Genomic DNA, 20,097 nt, shown 5'->3' with positions numbered 1-20,097 from the left:
GGGGCTCTGCCAGCGGGAGAGGTCACAGAACACGACAGGGCTCCCTCCACCGTGCTTGTGCCAGAGGCACGCTCCTGGGCTCCCCAAGTCTCCAAGACTAAGGCGCGAGATGCGCGGCTTCGCCAATGGTCGGTGCTCCCTTGCTTTTTCTCTTCCTTCCTCCCGGCGCCGGCGGTGATAGCAGGAATTGTTAGCAGCTGGAGCTGCAGAAGCAGCAGCAACAGCGGCCAGAGGAGCCGCCTCCTCGGTCCAGGGCACCCGAACCTTGATCCCGGAGCTGCTGAAAAGTTGGACAGCTCCTGACTGGTGAGCCTGAGCTGTGACTTTCTCCACAACCACCCCAGCCAGTCAGGAGTCAGACCTGTCCTCCTGATCCTTCCCCTTCCCTTGCCCCCGCCTCCCTCCCTCCACGGCCCCCTACTGCCCCCGAGGTTTCCTCTTCACCTCCCGCTTGCCTCAGTCCTCCTGGAGAAATGGAGTTGGGTGGGTCCTGGCTGATTATCAGAGCTTGTTGACGATGAGCCCCATGCTGGAGCTTCCAGAGAAAAGGGATGTGACCTGGCAAAGCTGGCAAAGTTGCCCTGAATGGTGTATGTACGCGACGCTGAAAAACTGGATCTGGGCGAGGATCCAATATTAGGATTAATTCAGTCTCTTTCCCTGACATAGGATTAAGTATTGTGTGGATCATAGCAGGGAGAATGCCCAAAGTTTCTTCTTAAAGATCTTCCCTCCAGCTGGTAGCTGTGTTGTTGCTGCTTCTGTGATGAAGATTTCCAGGAGTGGTCCGAGTTGGAAATCAAGGCAAGCCCCCTTGCCACGGCTGAGTTAGCCGACCGTAGTTAAGGTTGGGTTACCTTTTCTGTTACAAGCCTCTGGTTATCTTCAGTGGTTTCCATCATAAGCACCTGCTTGCAATTTTGCCTTTCCGCCACTTTCAACAGAACACAGCTCCAGTACCAATGTGTTCTAAAACATGTTGTATCATTATTAGTCCACAGAAATTAGTCACATTTGACACTAAAATCCAAACTCAATTTTTATTTGTCTTCCTTTAATTAGTATTTTCCTGCCATGTTAAATGTTTTGGAGAAATCAAGAGAATTTCAGAATAATATATACTTTTTCCTGTACCTTTTAAAAATAATACTACATTACTTACAGATCACACATCATTTACTCACTGTTAAAATAGTCCTAAAATTAGTCTTTGTGGGAGTTACCACAAAACCATCCATTATTTGAAATATAAATACATTTAGGGCTCACAATGGCTTGTTGGCAGCATAATTATTCTGTTCTCTGCACACACTCAGTCTTCACATAATTGAATATGTACATTTTAGGCACATCATATAGTGAATACCAAAATACCAGAATCAGGAACCATCTCACAGACCCTCCAGAGTGCTGAAAATTCAGTGTTCTCCGTACAGTGAATGCTCAGTGTAAACACCAATCAGGAAATAACATCAACAAAAATAAATGCAAACTTTGCTCGTTAGTAAAGGCAGTTTATAAAATGTGCAAGTGTCCCCTTCTCTAACTGGAAGCAATTAAATTTGCTATTGTGCAAAAAGACCCTTGGTATCTCTTTCTGGGTTTTTTCCCTTTATTTTTTGGTGGTAGGAAATGTCCCTTCTTCCAACATTTTGGTGTTGGCACTCTGCCATATGTGTCTTTTTCACAAACCTGAGAAAGGCTGGGTCCTGAGAGAAGCAGGGCAGTCTCCCAGGTGCCACTTTCCTCTTTATATGACCAAAACCATAGTAATATTTGACTGAGGCACTCTCTCTCCCCTTCACAGACCCAACTGTGACTAATTGCAGTGGCCAACGCATTTTCCATGCCTAGGAAGGTATTGAACTGATATCTTTCCAAACATGTGAGGAGAAAAAAACAAGTTTATGGAGTATAAACTGCTTTTTTCCCCCTCAATTCATTGAGTTAGTAACAATTGGAACCATTTCAAAGAAGTATACACATTTCTTCTTTCCCCTGAAATGCTTGACACCTTTCCCCTCAATATAACTATGACAAAATATCTTCATATGTAATTTTTATGTTCACTCCTCAAGTACTAGTGGTACAAGCAATTTATGGTCTCCTTTCTGGAATAAACAGAATAATTGAAATCGAAGCTGCTTCTCTAAAACTGTCAACTTTTGACTTCCTTTTATTTTATAAACACTTTCCCTATATCCTCCATTTATTTATAAAATGATTTCTTTGTTTTAATTATATAATTACAAGTCAAGTATATTTTTAAGTATAAAAAATAATTTTACTACGTTCTAATGTGTTCCCCACTTAGAGTTTTCAATTTCTCTTATAATTCCAAAAGGTTATTGATGTCATAGTTAATTGTATGATATCTGAAGTAAGACAACTTGGATTCCAGCCTATCACTTCCTATTCACGTCACTTTAGCTGAGTTATGAATCCTTCATTCTCTTAAATGCAAGATTGTACTATTACTATTTCTCAGAGTCTGCTGATTACTGAGTGAAATAATACTTAGCACAATACCTTGTATACAATAAATGTTTAATAAAAGCTAGAAATCTGATTATTCCTGCCAGACTTGGAATAATCCTAAATATTATCTTCATCAGTGGTCCCCAGCTGTGGCTGCGTCTAGGGAGTATCACCTGGAGGACTTAAAAACGTCTGATGCTGAACGCTAGACCAGTGATTTCGAACTAGGATGTTATCAGAATCACTTGGAGAGCAAATCAAGCATGCAAGGCCCTGGTTCCTTGAATTAGGATACGACATTGGACTTTGTATGGCAATCAAGTTTGCCAGGTGATTCTGGTTCAGACAAATTTAGAAATCATTGACGTGCCACAACAAATGAAATTAGTATTTCTCAGGGTAGGACCCAGACAAGAGTACTTAAAAAAACTTTCAATATATCAATAACTACTACCAATTGATTTCAATATATCAATAACTACTGATCCAGACCTACTCCCTCATTATGTGGTTGCAAAGACACTCCAGGTGCTCTTTGTTGACTTCCCTATGGCACTTACTTTCTGGGAAAACCAGTTTAAGAGCCCAGATCTCATGAAAATATATATTTTATCTATTACTCTAGTTGTCTATATATCAAAAGAAACTTATACTGTTTAAAATGAGCATGCCAAGTCATCTACTTAAAAAATCTTTTCATTAATCTAGGAGTTGCCTAGTCATTTTTGAAACAACCAGAACATACCACTGATTCATTGGTTTTCCATGCTTATATGTCCATTTTTAATATAAATTGTCCATTGTTTCCATTGAGTGATTGTAGATGGAGTTTTATGGGCATGGTGTAAGAGGGTGTTTACAACTATTGGGTGTGTATAGAGCATTTTTGAAAGCTTTCACTGCTTACATAAAACACATGTGTATAAAAAGTGAAAAGTCCAGGTAAAAGATCAGTGTATTCTTTTCTGAAAAAACCTAAATAAGCAGTTAGTTGGTGCCATTACTGTGAGAAAGAGTATTGTACCTCACTATCACTGTCCTTTTCTGCCAATGCCTTTCAAATCTGCCCTAGAGAGCTAGCCAGTCACTCAATATGCTGCTGGGCAATTAACAAGGAGAACATTGCTGTCAATAATGATGGAGAGTTCTGATAGAAATGTTGTCAATTGAAAGCTAGGAGACAGCAGGCATCATTTCTATCCAGAACACAAAAGTAAATGATAAATGGTAAGTTATGATAACTAAGAGTCTATTTCTAACTTGGTGATGGGAGGAGGATTTCAATGAAACATAATTTTTATTGGAGTATAGTTGATTTACAGTGTTGTGTTAGTTTCAGGTGTACAGCAAAGAATCCATATCCACATATCCACTGTTTTTTAGGTTCTTTTTCCATATAGGCTGTTACAGAGTATTGAGTAGAATTTCCTGTGCTATACAGTAGGTCCTTGTTAGTTATCTGTTTTATACATAGTAGTGTGTATGTATTAGTCCTAATCTCCCAATTTATCCCCACTTAGCCCCTGTTAAGCATGTTTGTTTTCTACATCTGACTCCATTTCTGTTTTATAGATAATTTGTACCCCCCCTTTTTAGATTCCACATAGAAGCAATATCATGTGATGTTTGTCTTTCTTTGGCTGTCTTCACTCAGTGTGACAAACTCTAGGTCCATCTATGTTGCTGCAAATGCCATTAGTTTGTTCTTTTTTTATGGCCGAGTAATATTCCATTGTGTATATGTACCACATCTTCTTTATATATTCCTCTATTGATGAACATTTAGGATGCTTCTGTGTCCTAACTATTGTAAATAGTGCTCCTATAAACACTGAAGTACATGTATTTTTTTTTTTTTCCATTTATGGCTCTCTCCAGATATATGCCCAGGAGTCAGATTGCTAGATCATATGGTAGCTCTATTTTTACTTTTTAAAGGAACTTCTATACTGTTTTCCATATGAGTCTTTTTTTGCATATGGTGGCTCAGAGGTTAAAGCGTCTGCCTGCAATGCAGGAGACCTGGGTTCGATCCCTGGGTTGGGAAGATCCCCTGGAGAAGGAAATGGCAACCCACTCCAGTACTCTTGCCTGGAGAATCCAATGGACGGAGGAGCCTGGTGGGCTACAGTCCACAGGGTCACAAAGAGTCGGATATGACTGAGCGACTTCACTCACTCACTATGTATACTTGAACACCTGTATTATTTTAATAGGATGCATTAATTCAATGTGAAAGAGCATAAAGTTGAAAAATTTTCACTAGCAATATTGTCATAAGGCCAATCAGATGCCTAGTTATAAACAAACAAAGGATGCATTCAGTCTTAGATTTTCCCTAGATTTTCAATGTTTTTTAGTATTTTCTAGAGCCATAAAAGCACTCTGAAAATTGTGAAAGTCTGTACATGTATTAAGTTGTATGTATTGTCAATATTACCATGATAAATACTAGTACTAAAGTCTCCTTCCCGTTGTTTCTGATATATTAAGTCATTTTCCTGTCACTTTTTCTCTAATATAAAACAAACAGGAATATGCAATAAATGTTAAAGTAAGAAATGCTTGTCTTAAGCATATCTGCCTTTGGCTAGCATATTAATGCTAATTTAGCAGCAACTTGTTGGTTGACACACAGGTTTCAGTACTACCAGAAAGCAAATTTGTAGCTTTCTAATGACTCCACTCCACTTGTCAATTTAAGTTAAAAGTGTAGCTTATATAGTGGTAAAGTATCTGCCTGCCAGTGCAGGAGATGCAGGTTTGATCCTCGGCTCAGGTAGATTCCCTGGAGGAGGAAATGGCAACCCTCTCCAGTATTCTTGCCTGGGAAATCTCATGGACAGAGGAGCCTGGCGGGCTACAGTCTATGGGGTCACAAAGTCAGACACAATGAACGACTGAGTATGAACACAATTCTCATGTAGACTTTGGTGTTTCATTAATTTACATAAAAAAATACTTGTACTCAAGGAGCTTAGAAGCTGTAAGTCAGTGGGTGGGGAAGGGAGAGAGGGAGGCAGAGAAAGAGGATGCATGGGAGGGAGAGAGAGATACAGAGAGAGAGAGAAAGAGAAAGAGAAGGAGAGAGGGAGAGTTGATAGAGTTATGTAGTGTCTGCAGTGGAAACACAGGAGGGACATTCAATTCATAGGACTCAGTGAGTCTTCACAATGAAAGAGTTGTATCCAAGCTGGATACAACTAAGACCTCAAGTGCAAATCAGAATTAGCTAATCTCATTTTGCGTGAATATATTTGTGTGACTGTGTATGTGTATACCTTTTGTTGCTGTTGCTGTTGCTAAGTTGCTTCAGTCGTGTCCGACTCTGTGCGACCCCAGAGACGGCAGCCCACCAGGCTCCCCTGTCCCTGGGATTCTCCAGGCAAGAACACTGGAGTGTGTTGCCATTTCCTTCTCCAATGCATGAAAGTGAAAAGTGAAAGTGAAGTCGCTCAGTGTATACCTTGGGGAATGTCAAAGGGTAAAGGCAACTGGGCAGAAACTGACATAGGCAAAAACTTAAGAGATGAGAGAAATTATGCAGCATTGGACATTCAGAAAATGGTAAGTGATTCTATAAATATGTGAGGACAGATAGGCAGTATGCAAACATCTGATGATGAATCACTTCTTATGAAGTGCCCCCTCAAGGTAATAGGGTGACTTTATGTCAGTTATCATTAAGGACCCTTTCTGGGTGGACCAGGTTTTAGGGTTGATGGGTAGGATGCAAAGAGGATCCAAATCAAGGATTTGGTTTTAAGGTTTTAGGGTTGATGTGTAGGATGCAAAACAAGGATAGGAGAGGAAGAAGGAAGGTAAGTGCTGTCTCTGAGAAGGTGAGGGTGGACTAAACTCTAAGATACAAATGAAAGACTTTGCCTTAAATAATACAAAAGACTAGAAGAGCCAACACACTGGAAAAGACCCTGATGCTGGGAAAAATTGAGGGCAGGAGAAGGGGGCAAAAGAGGATGAGATAGTTGGATAGCATCACTGACTCAATGGACATGAGTTTGAGCAAACTCTGGGAGACAGTGAAGGACAGGGAAGTGCTGCAGTCCATGGGGTCACAAAGAGTCAGACACAACTTAGTGATTGAACAACAACAATAAGCCTGAAGACAACATTTCCATTGTGACAGGAGAGAAATGGGAAAGGATGAATTTAGATGGAAGTAGGTTTATTACATTTACTGAGTATTTAACTTTTGGCACTCTGCCAAACACTTCTCATGCATTATTTTATTTAATCTTTTTAACAATGCACTTCTTTCTTACATTTCAACATTTTGAAAATCATAATGAATCTTTCAGCAGAGACTAAAAGGTTTGTGCCAGTCTCCTGCAGATGTTGACTGTAGCCTTGTGCCCTAACTCTACATAGAAAACACCTGTGCACCTGATTGTCTCAACATTAATTACTTAATTCATCCAATATTTATTGAACACTAAATATGAACCAACCACTAAGTTCTGGAGTAAAAGAACTGAATAAAACAGAAAAGTTCTGGCTCATCTGTTTTAATTGGAAAGGCCAGAATAAACACCAGGAAAAGATATAAATATGTTTGATATGGTGAAGTGCTGTAAAACAAACTGACAGAAATTAAGAACTCAGAGTATGATATACGAGAGTTTGTAAATGGTGATCAAGGGAGACTTCTCTGATAGGGTAGAATTGAAGTAAAAACCTGAACAAAGTTAAGGGAGTACGCCAGTGTTCCAGGCTATAGAAAAAGCAAGTGCACAGACCCCAACCTAACAGCAAGTCTGTTATATTTGAGGAATAGCAAGCTGATGAATGGCCTGGGATGAAGTGAGCTGGAGGCTATTTGGAAATGGGGACAGATCAAGGAGGACCATGTGGGTCATGGTGAGAATGGTGAATTTGCCACTTATATTCAGAGCAACACAGAATTGAATTTTAGACTTAATTAAATTGAATCAGACACCTAATAATCATTGCAAATGGCTTCAAAAGACTATGCCTTATTGAAGAGAGATTATTAAATATGTAGAAAAATATGAAATTATGCCTGGGAGACAAATTTTTATTCTAAGTAAAGAAAATGTTTATTTCAGGGAAAGAGATTACACTTCTGTCTCTCTCTCTCTGTATGTGTATATATATATATATATATATATATATATACACACACACACACACACACACACAGAGTATATATCTATATATAAGAAAACAAGATATTCATTAGTCCTTGAAGCTGTATATTGCTTTATCATTAAAATAACTAAAAAATCATGGTCAGTCATACAGCAGTAATACACTTAAAATGAGTAGATATTACCAAATCCCTCAGAATATGTCATAGAACTTTCAAAATAACTGATTTGTGAGAACTGAAGGATAATTATTCAGGTGCTAAATGTCCATCTGTCAAAAGCTTCTGGCTGGCTTTTAAGAGAGGGTGCTAAACTTCTAGTGTTTGTTAGTTAAATTCAAAAAAAGAATCACTGTGCCTTGAAATGTCGCTCTCAATATCAAAGATGAAAAAGAGATTATAAGAAGGTAGCCTGTTACTATGAAATTAGGCCTAACTAGCAAAGACTAAAGTAGTTAAGAGTCTATATATTAAGAAGACTTAATCTTACACTTTGAGACACTAAAAAGTAACATGATAGATATTGGTAGGCAAAATGTATGCGTCTTCCACTTGTTTCAGAAAATAGAAAGATGATTTTTTCATTTTACAGAGTTCCTATTAAATTGAGTTGAATATTATAGTGACTGGGTTCCTTGAGATGGAGGATTATTAGCATTAACTTCATTTTTCATGTGAGGAAGCTGAAGCTCAGGAAGGCAGCCAGGTCAGCACTGGGCTCAGTCCAGGTAGTTGTTTAGTTCAAAGCCTGGACTTGAGCCCTGGCCAAACTGAGTTGAAAAGCTGTGATTTGCCTGGGTGACAAAGGGAGAAACTCACCATAGAACTTCTGAAATGAAAATGTCAGTGGATGAGTTGTTTAATAATATCAGTGGGTAGGTAATCTAGTATAGCAGTTGAGAGCTGAAAAGATGTTAGTGGAAATATTAGAAATATCTTTTGTGAGGGACAAGATACAAATGCTCATTATAAATACTTCTAGTCAAAATTAAGCCATCGATCCTAGACAGCTTAATAAAACACACAACAAACTCACAAACAGTACATTGAAGATAATATGGATTGAAAAGAAGGAACAAAATTCATTATTCTCTGATGGTGTCATTATCCACATATGAAACAGTAAATTAATAAATTTACAGTATTAATAAATACAGTATTAATAATTACAGTAGTACTATCATAAGATAAATAAAATATCTAACGAAGCAAAATAAAGACCGCAGACATAGACCTTTACAATATATAAAATCTTTTTTTTTCTTCTTGACTTACTTCACTCTGTTTAACAGCCTCTTTTCTCATCCTTACTAGAACTGACTGAAATTCGTTGTTTTTTGTGGCTAAGTCATATTCCATTTTATATATGTGCCATACTTCTTTATCAATTCATCTGTTGATGGACATCTAGGTTGCTTCCATGTCCTGATATTGTAAATGAAGCAAGTGACAAATGATTAATCTCCAAAATATAAAAACAGCTCAGGAAATTCAAGGGGCTTCCCTGATAGCTCAGTTGGTAAAGAATTCGCCTGCAATACAGGAGACCCCAGTTCAATTCCTGGGTTGGGAAGATCCCCTGGAGATGGGATAGGTTATTCACTCCAGTATTCTTGGGCTTCCCTTGTGGCTCAGCTGGTAAAGAATCCATCTGCAATGTGGGAGACCTGGGTTTTGATCCCTGGATCGGGAAGATCCCCTGGAGAAGGGAAAGGCTACCTGCTCCAGTATTCTGTCCTAGAGAATTCCATGTACTCTATAGTACATGGAGTGGCAAAGAGACAGACATGATTGAGCGACTTTCACTTTCAGTTTCAGGCAGTTCAATATCGGAAAAATAAACAGCCTAATCAAAAAATGGTCAGAAGACCTAAACAGATGTATCACCAAAGGAGACATAGAGATAGCTAATAAACACATGAAAAAATGCTCAACATTGCTTATTATTAGAGAAATGCAAATCAAAACTACAGAGGTATTTATTACTTCACACCAGTCATAATGGCCATCATCAAAAAATCTATAAAAACTAAATGCTGGAGAGGATGTGGAGTAAAGAGAATTGCCTTGCACTGTTGGTAGGGATGTAAATTGATACAGCCTATGGATAACAGTATGGAGATTTCTTAAAAAAAAAAACACAAAAAACTAGCAATAAAACTACCATATGACCCAGCAATCCTACTACTGGGCATATACCCCACGAAAAATCACGATTCTAGAAGACATATATACCCCAATTTTCATTTCAGAGAGGATCTTCTTTTTAAAAGTTACAAGAAATACTAACAATGAAAGAAAAGATTAATAAACCAAACTACATTAGCATGTAGAACTTCCATTAAGAAAGTGAGAAGACAAGTCATAATCTGGGAGAAATACTGAAATACATGTAATTCTCAAAGCATTATTTTAAAATAAGTACTCCTATAAATCAAGAAAGAAATAATGGAAAAACAGTCAAAAAATACGACAAGGCATTTCACAGAAGGGGAAAGCTGAATGGTCATGAAACTTAAGAAAAATTGATTAGTCTTTTTTGTAATCAAGTGAAATGCACGTTCTGATCACAGTGAGAAGGCATGTACTATCCACCAGGTTGGCAAAGAAGTAAGAAGCCTGATGTTGTTGGTAAAGATAGGAATTCTTATACATTGTTGGTGGGAAAATGATCTACCATTATCTTGTAAAAGTGACTATTAACATAGACCAATATTCACCATTCCACTCCTGGGTACTTAGTGCAGAGAATCGCTTAAACACACACACACGCCAGGAGACATGCACCTGAGTGTTTGTAGCAGGATTAGGCTTTATAACAAAAAGCCAGACACCACCTCAATTCTTCGCAATAAAAGAAAAAATAAATTCTGGGATGTCCACACAAATGTTACATCATGAAGCCATAAATGACTACTCGAGGCAACTTGGATGAATCTTAGAAATAAATGCCTTGTTAAGTTAGCAAAGCAAGTGGCAGTAGACTACAAACACTATACCCTTCTTCTGATGTTTAAACACAAGAAACAAACGAGAAAATAAGGCAAAAACTCCACGGAAAACAAAATAATACATTTGGCACAATGCTCTTCAAACTAATATGCATATGAGTTGATTACTTATTAAATGCAGATTCTGATTCAATAGATCTGAGATTCCATATTTCTAATAAGCTCCCAGATGGCACCATTGCTACAGATCTTAAGCAGCAAGATCATACTTAAGCAGCAAGATTTTAAAAAATACATACATATGTGATATTTTAGGAAGTGTTTAAAAATAGAAGGATTATGAAATTCACAAAATGTAGGATAGTTATTACCTGGTGAGCTGGGAAGAAAGAGATGGTTAGTGGGAGAAAGAAGATGCAATATGTTGACAATATTATAGTTCCAAAATGATATGCTCTATAAGCTGCATATTACAAAGATTCCTTTGTATATATTGAATATTGAATGATAAAAACCTGCAGACATGCACAGGGCAGGGAACCTACTTCATTACCAAGAGAACAGATAAAATGAAGTGGGCAGGAGCTTAGTAGGCAGCATGGAGCCAAATATCACATTATTTAGAAGAGAAAGCTACAGGTCATGTGTGAACACTCTGTATTTATAAACTCCCCCCAATTTTATCACTGGACTGACTTTCAGACCTGTGGCAGCAGAAAAAATATGAGAAATCCAAACAGAATTCTGAAAAATGATAAGCAAACTTCTTTAAATTAGAATTCATCTTCCTTTCAAAGTTTACCTTTTAAATTAATGCTGAAATAGAACAACAAAAAAAAATTGTGCAAAGATGGTACCTTTCAATGCCAGGTTAATGTGTTCCTTTCTTTGGCTGTGATTATCTCTTCCTGTATCCCTAGATATTTACCCCCTACATACTCGTTTTTTATCATTAAATTTATTTATTTTTAATTGGAAGATAATTGCTTTACATTATTGTGTTGGTTTCTGCCACATATCAACATGAAGGAGCCACAGGTTTACATATGTTCCCTCCTTCTTGAAACTTCCCCCCCGACTTCCACTCCATCTCACTCCTCTAGGTTGTCACAGAGCCCTACATCCTTTGATCAGCAGAAAGTTTCCTTCCTAGGGTCAGGGAGCATTTTAATTTTTCAAGTATCTGCCATTAAAATATAACATTCCTTATCATCTAACATTTTAGCTATCAGCAAAATCACAGTAGGGATTAGTAGTAACTAACAAGAACTGAGGATAGTTGCCTAAGGATCAAGAAGCAGCAGGATTAGCAGAAAAAAGAGGAGAATTATGGTAGTTTAATATAGAATATGGATAGTGAGAGAGAAAAAAATTGCTATTCTCAATATAACCTCAAGTTCCCCTAAATTGTTCTGATGTATAAAAAACTACATCTCTGAATCACATATTCATCTATCTGTTCTAAGCAATAAACAGTATAAGACAAAAGAGGTGAGGATGCCTAAATCCCAGCAATAGCTAGTATGTATAGTTTACTGTGAGGCAGCAATTGTTCTGTGTTTCAAGAATTTATTATTATCCCCACTGTACAGATAACAAAACTGAGGCACAGAGAAGGGTAATGACTTGTCAAAGAGCCCACAGAGCTCTTCTAGACTAGAGTTCCCTGCTGCCTCTGCGGCTTCAGTACCTGCCCCTCTATTAGCAAGTCTTGTGTGCTTGGATATCTCCAATTTCCTTGCAAATGGAATGGGATGTTCTAGTTAAGAGGATGGGTACAGGGACCAAACAGAACTAATTCACCCCTGAAAGTTGTGAGATTTAGGGGCAAGTTTTGTAACTTTGTTGAGCCCTAGTTTCCTCATCTATAAACATTTCTCATCTTGAAAGAACCCAGACATTTTGTTGCTTTCTTCCTCTTTTATCTCCCTGAATCAGACAGCAGTTAAGTAGGAAATCATACTGGGAGAGGCTTCAACAGAAACCCAATTTTCAGATGCCCAAACTAGAAACTTGTAATACATAGCAAAAGGGGGGGATTCTCTTCCTCCTGGCAAGGAATAAGGCCATTCTAGGACTGATTCCCTAAATTTAAATTCATGAGCTTTCATGTAGGTAGGGTGGGTGGAGATGTCTCTGAACTTTTTTTAGAAAATTATCCAAGACCACCTAATTCAAATCTTACTGTAGCTATAGGTGGTAGTAGTTGAAAGATGAGTAAGTTTAACTCATTATAGCAAATGGCTTTTCCTTAAGTGATAACAAATATGTTATTTTTCAGCAATACTACAGTTTGTCTTTGAGAACTGAGGTAAATGACTTCAAAGAAGAGGCTGGCATTGAGGAAAGACTAGTTTTTAATCTATCCAAAAGAGAGAATTCAGATTAGTAGCTGGGCACATTCACAAACTAACTTGAATGAGGTCCAGTTATTCCCTTACTTTGTAAATGCAAGTTATTATTTTTTTTTTAATGAAACAGTGCCTTTTTTTAAAAAATGGGGAACATGCTGTTTATTTCAATAGAAGTATAAAATTTCCACGTAACTTTCTGAGTAGAGGAAAACAAGAACCTTGGAAGAGGTAAAAATGAATAGAATTCACAATTCAAGGCAGACTCTCTAACATGTTCATTTTTAATGTTTGTGCTGGCTTATTCTATCTTCTTATAGCCTTGACACAGTGATACAAGGTTTTATTTATTTTGATCAATGTAATTTTGACATAATATTTGAAGGAAGGAGAAGGATCTGAACCATTATTCTCCCCAGCATGACATGACCATTTCCAGATAAATGGAAGACCCATGGTCTAATATTACTAAGACTGAATAATTTCCTCCCTGGCTCAGTGCATGGGAAATGGCATATTTTCTTCATGCATAAATAATGGGAATCTCATCATGTGAACACACTGAATTGTTTAGAATGCTTTGTGGAGTGTGCCAAATGGAGATCTAGATTTATTTGCAAGCGGCTTCTGTGCAGATTCAAAGGTAGGGATGAACTGACCAATTATAAACCACACATTGCATTTTCAACCCAGTTCTTTAGTGTTGGGCAAGTAACCCATAAATAACGAAGTTATTAAGTCAAAATGATCAAAACAATAGTAAGTAGTTTCATTGCATTTAAATATTATTTTATTTTTAAAATTAATTTAAAACATATTTAATCATCATTATTAAGAAAATGGACACTATAACTAGAAGCCCTGAGTTTCAATACCAGCTGCTTCTGCATGTGTGACTGCAGGTAGATTACATTAAGTGCTCTATCAGTTTCACATTTATAAGATGGGGATGATAAGGGATAATTATTGAGGATAATTTTATAAAATATTGTAAGGATTAAATGAGACAATAAGTATAAAAAAGCTTGGCACAGTTTTTTGCTCATAAGTATCAGGGAAGCCCAATATGTATACAAAAGCACACATATACGTAAATATGTGTGTGTGTGTGTGTGTGTGTGTGTATAAAATCTGCCTGCAATGAGTCAGACATGACTAATATACAACACAGCATGCATATATTTAAATATACATTACATATAATATAGGAAATGAAGAAAATGGAAAGCCAACAACCTCATAGTATTAAGCTAGATGCAGAGCTCTTGAAAACTATGAGCTGTGTCCAAGCAGTAAGAAGACTATGTCTTTAAGTCAACAATGGATATTTTAGTGAAATAAAGAGCTGTTGTACCTTACTGGCATATGGAGAAGAAGGAAGAAAACTAATGTTTACTGAAGGTCTACTGCACATCAGAGCTGCTGTAATGGGCATTTACCTATGTTATGGCAATTGATGGCCGTGGCCTTTTTATTAGGTAGGCGTTATTATTTCTACTTCACAGATGAAAAAGAGCTATAAAATCTACACAAATAGAAAATACTGCAACCCAATTTCTAGACACTATTTATATACTTCCAAAGACTTTTACATTTCTTTAAGGAATTTACCAAATCTAGTACTGGGTCAGGTTCCTATCTATTTTTAATCTGCAACTTTTTCGGGAAACTATTCTAGGAAAGTAGTTAGCTTTCTAAGCCAGTCTATTGATCCATAATAGAAATACCATATATTGCAATAGAAGGGGTCTGACAAACTATAGCCATGGGACAAATCCAACTTACCACCTGTTTTTGTAAATTAAGTATTATTGGCACACAGCCACATCCATTCATTTACTGATTATCTATGGCTGCTTTCACACTACAATGGCAGAGTTCAGTAGTCATGACAGAGACTATATAGCCCATGAAGTAAAAAATATTTACTCTATGGGTCTTTATAGAAACCATCTGCTAACCTCTGTGGTGGCTCAGTGGTAAAGAATCCACCTGCTAATGCAGGAGATGCAGAAGGCACTGGTTCAAGCCGTGAGTCAGGAAGATACCCTGTTGTAGAAAACAGCAACCTGCTGTAGTATTCTTGCCTGGAAAATTCCATGAACAGAGGAGCCTGGTGGGCTATAGACCATGAGGTCGCAAAGAGTCAGACACAACTGAGCAAGTGAGCATGGCAATGAATAAGAAAATATTAGATGACAAGTTCTATGACTAACAAACCACCAGTGTTCCACAGGACATAATCCCTGTCATATTTGGGCAAAAGTGAGTGTCAAGCTCCTAGAAGACATATTCAACAGCCTTCAATCAGTACCAGAGGGGACTCAGGGCATGAGGTGTTGTAATCTCAAGAGAATCGTTTTAATTCAGGTAGTTCATGCCAAAGGAAGAGCTCTTCTTTACAATCCCTAGCTGCCCAGCACAATTAACTGCTCACCTTTTGTCTGCAGCCTTTCCTGGCTACTCCTTTTTCCCCTCAGCTGAAACTTCTCCCAAGTCCTCTTTTTACCCCTCTTCCTCCATCCTTTTCAAGAGGTGAAAGTCATCCCTCTTTCAAATATTCTTTTAAAGTGTGAAGGAATATGATTATTTACCCTTAACTGAAACTGATGCTTTGAACTGTGGTGTTGGAGAAGACTCTTGAGAGTCCCTTGGACTGCAAGGAGATCAAACCAGTCCATCCTAAAGGAAATCAGTCCTGAATATTCATTGGAAGGACTGATGCTGAAGCTGAAGTTCTAATACTTTGGCCACCTGATGCGAAGAGCTGACTCATTTGAAAAGACCTTGATGCTGGGAAAGATTGAAGGCTGGAGGAGAAGGGGAAAACAGAGGATGAGATGGCTGGATGGCATCACAGACCTGATGGACATGAGTTTGAACAAGCTTCTGGAGTTGGTGATACACAAGGAAGCCTGGTGTGCTGCAGTCCATGGTGTTGCAAAGAGTCAGACATGACTGAGCTACTGAACTGAACTGAACTGAAACTGATTTATATACCTTTCTTCTTCAAGGCACTCGGATTCATTTATTTTTCTTCTGTTGGTGGAACCAAGAACTTTGAAATTTCAATAATTTTAGGTGATGTCCATGTAAAAGAAACATTTCCAGTTCCTAATACCATTATTAGAGCTCATAATAACTCTAAAGGTAATCTATAAAAATACTCAGATGTTATTAACTGAAAGGCCAAATAATTTGTTCACATGTGTAAAGGAAGGTCTAAAATAAACTCAAAAATCTTTTAAAAGATGGAACTTCTGTAGGAAAACTTGAGTATTGATTACTGTTTTAGTGGAAGCACTGTGACCTCAAAATTTGCATCAAACAGACTGAAAAACTAATAATTATTATAATTTCTACTTAAAATTCAGTTTTCCTTATAATGTTCATCAGTACCCTTCCTGATGGCTTAATAACATAAGCTAGAATCTAACTATATTAATCTCCTCAAGATGGTCTTCTGACTTTGTCCCAGAAACAACTGAGAAATAAGGTCCAAAACTGTATTTTTTTTAAAATATGGCCCTACTATGGACCATAATTCCAGTAATTATATTGTGCAAACCAAAAACTGGGTTTCATAGTCAGATAATTCTCTAGGAAATGGAAGCTATTATTACTTTCAAAATTTGAGATCTAATTGACATATAACATTATATTAGTTTCAGTGGTACAACAGTGAATACCTTATGAAATAATCACTAAAATAAGTCTAGTTAACATCCATCACCACACAGGTAATCTTTCTTTCTTATGGTGAGAACTTTTAAGATCTACTCTCCCAGCAACTTTCAAATATACAGTACAGTATTATTACCTATAGACACCATATTGCACACTGCACTTCTAGGACTTATTTATTTAAAAACTAGAAGTTTGTACCTTTACCCATTTTTCCCAGTCTGCTACCAAACACCTCTTGTAACCACCAATATGTTCTCTGTATCTGTGAGATCAGGAAATGATTATTTTAATAATAATTATTTCCCCAAACATAGGATGTAAGATCATCATAACTATAGAGATGATCCAACATGGTCCCTATTGTCTTCCTCTTAGCTAAATGGGGAAGATATGGATAATTGAGAATTCTACATCCATTTTCAAAAACTAATGATGAAAGGAATTCAGGAAACTTGACTAGAGTTAGGAAATCCATGATCATTAGAATGATTATTTGATTCTAATACAAAATGGTGGATTATTTTTTCTGAATTTCTTTTTTATCTACATGTATTACCATATTCATTATTTCATATTGTATTTTCTCCTTCCCTGGTGGCTCAGCTGATAAAGAATCCGCCCGCAATGTGGGAGACCTTGGTTCGATCCCTGGGTTGGGAAAATCCCCTGGAGAAGGGAAAGGCTACCCACTCCAGTGTTCTGGCCTGGAGAATTCCATGGACTATATAGTCCATGGTGTGGCAAAGAGTCAGACACTACTGAGCGACTTTCAGTTTAACTTTTCTCCTTAGTTCATGTTTAGGCATCATCTTTATACGCATGAGTCTTTCAGGTGAATTAATTGAGTAGAAAATCCAGTTGTAAAAGCAAAATTGATCAAATATATTGACTTAAATACATTAATATCATCTTAGACTATGTCTTCTCTTTGATTTTTTTATATGCAAACATTTCTGTCTTATCACTGTATCTTTTACAGTCATTATTTCCTTTTCATTGCTACTTCCAAAAGTTTATAGTATAAACCTTCACTCATGGATTATTGTGACCACATTTTAATTTAGTATTGTTCAAAATGTGGTCTGAAGACCACTTAAATCAGAAGCACACTGATACTTGTTAAGATGGAAATTAAAAGCCCTCTCCTGATTTAATCAGAACCTCCGGAGTGCGATTCCAACAAGCTACCTAGGTGGATTCTTAAGCACATTCAAGTTTAAAAACCGCTGTTCAAACCACTGCTTTTTTCCTTTCTAATTTCCCCCTAGTTTCAGGAAGGTATGCACATTTTTATCAGATTCACCATTCAAATGTGCTGTCATTGTTTTTCTACTCCTCCATAGAGATTCTTCCAGATTTACCATTATTCTGAGGATGAAGTCTAAAAGGCTCATCTTGGCCATCAAGGACCCAAACAAGATGGTCAGAAACTACGGTTGCAGCCCTTCACTGTCTCCAAAGATGACATGCTAATGTCTAGTTTCTGGCGTTCAACTCTATTTGGAGTTTCTCCCATCTTCAGCTTGGTCCACCTTCCACTTATTCAACTTCAACCCAACTGCAATTTAATCCAAAAGCAAGGCAATTCCAAGTTTTTCTATTCTTCCATTGTTCCATCTTTGATTTTTCCTTTCATTTATTGTTCATACTATTCACATGGCCCTTAATCACAGCCTGAAATGCTTCTTGAATTGTTGTTTAATTTTTAATGTGAGTATGCATGTCTAATTTTCACACCTTGATCATGAAATTTCTAAGGATAAGAACATTTTGTATCTAAATTGTTCTGCAAGCATACTCACAAACAATGAATAAATATATTTGAAATTACTAAATAAATTAAAAATTAATGGTCTCCATTGATTTAACCACTTATTTTGATTGATAGAGATGATTCTTTTGGTATTGCACATATCTCACATTGAAATTCCCTAATTTTATTAGCTTACAGTTATCTCATTTTCCTTTGCCAAAGAGCTATTCATGACAACTGAATTAATCCCAAATCAGACAAAATGCTAGCAACATAAACATTAAAATTCTAGTCCAAATATCATATGAAGATCTTGCTGGATGATTCAATTGTGAGGTAGAGCTTGAAGTTGTAAGCATCATTCTGCCTAGTCACAAAATCACAAGACGCCTCATTTCTCAATTATTGCTCACAACACTACAAATAGATGCTGATAGTTTAGTTGTATGGCTCTGATACACCACAGGCCCCAGGTTCCCTACTGGTATTATTTACTCATGATACTTATAATCACAAATATCTCCTTGCCTCCAAAGGATTCCATGTCTAAACACAAAGTCAGAATTCACAGTGCAGTAGAGTTCATGATGCAGGGTGAAGGTCCATACAAGAGTCTGTCAGAGACTAGATAATAAGCTAGATGAAGGATTAGCAAAGGAGCATTGGTTGATTTAAAGACTGGCTTATCTGTCTACCAGAATCTAAAGCCCACCATATTCAAACCTCTAAAGCAATTTGAGCTATCTTAATGAGAATATTTGGACAGTAATTTATAAACTTTGACTCTAAATGGTCTTTTGATGAGGTCTAATCACACCGTGGTCCATTTTTTAAGACATTTAAAGTAATGCATTATGGCAATGTCTATGTCCCTCATTTCTGTGACCAAAACATATAGCTAAATTCTCTGCTTGAATGGGTAATTTATTTTTTGTATGAATTATAATTATTTTAATGTTTTATGAGGCTCACAATAGTTTTGCTATTATTACTATTTAAATTTTCATAGAATTTCCCTTCTTTCAATTGGCAAAGTACAAGGGGAGGCTTTGGAGTAATAAAAATTTATTTCAAAACTCAACTCTGCCCCTATCAGTATGAATCTGGGTATGTTATCTACCTCTCTGAAGTTAATTTCCCTAAGATATTAAAAAAAGGAATAATAATTTCTACATGAAAGAATTGCAATAAGGATTTAATAACACACAAAATGGGTTGAGAACTGCACTTGCCATGCAGCTATTTACATCTTCTTCCCCCTAAAATTTAATGAGAGAAACAGGTACATGGTACGTATTCAAAAATCATTTGTTGAATTAATATAATTAACCTGTTTTATTGGTCAGAAAAAAGATTAAAGCTGATATTTCTTTATTTTAATGTAACTCATCTAAAATACCTGAACAGAAGGGAAAACTCAGTCCTTTCTTCTTTGAGATGCAGGAAAGCTGGTAATGGGCGATGTGTGTCATCATCAAACTAATAAACATATTTTGATCAGTATTTCTATCACAGAATAGTCTAACAATATCAAAACCCCTAGGAACATTACCCTGATGATCTATGAGGATCAGGTCAGTTAATATGGTGTTTTGTTAACAATCCATAACAAGGCTGGAAGGGAGTCCATATTTGTGAGTTCTACACTCTTGAATCTCTAATAATTTTTAATCATTTATACAAATATAAAGACGCAACAGAGATCATATCATTCACTTAGTAAATAAATGATTATTGAGCATGAGCTAA

At 36.9% G+C, this 20,097-nt stretch overlaps 1 protein-coding gene and 1 long non-coding RNA gene across 9 annotated transcripts in view; one reads left to right on the top strand and one right to left on the bottom strand.

Annotated features, from left to right (window-relative positions):
• Positions 1–20,097, bottom strand: part of PDE4D (phosphodiesterase 4D) — a 1,672,581-nt gene that overhangs the window by 983,676 nt on the left and 668,808 nt on the right. The gene's annotated exons all lie outside the window — the stretch shown is intronic.
• LOC123330618 lies at positions 66–18,171 on the top strand. Its single transcript, XR_006546644.2, has 2 exons — positions 66–306; positions 17,939–18,171. It is a non-coding gene; the product is annotated as an uncharacterized LOC123330618 (long non-coding RNA).

Source organism: Bubalus bubalis, chromosome 19 (assembly GCF_019923935.1).
Source record: "Bubalus bubalis isolate 160015118507 breed Murrah chromosome 19, NDDB_SH_1, whole genome shotgun sequence".
Lineage (NCBI taxonomy): Eukaryota > Metazoa > Chordata > Mammalia > Artiodactyla > Bovidae > Bubalus > Bubalus bubalis.
The sequence above is the reverse complement of the archived record's forward strand: the minus strand, read 5'-3'. Positions and strand labels throughout refer to the sequence as shown.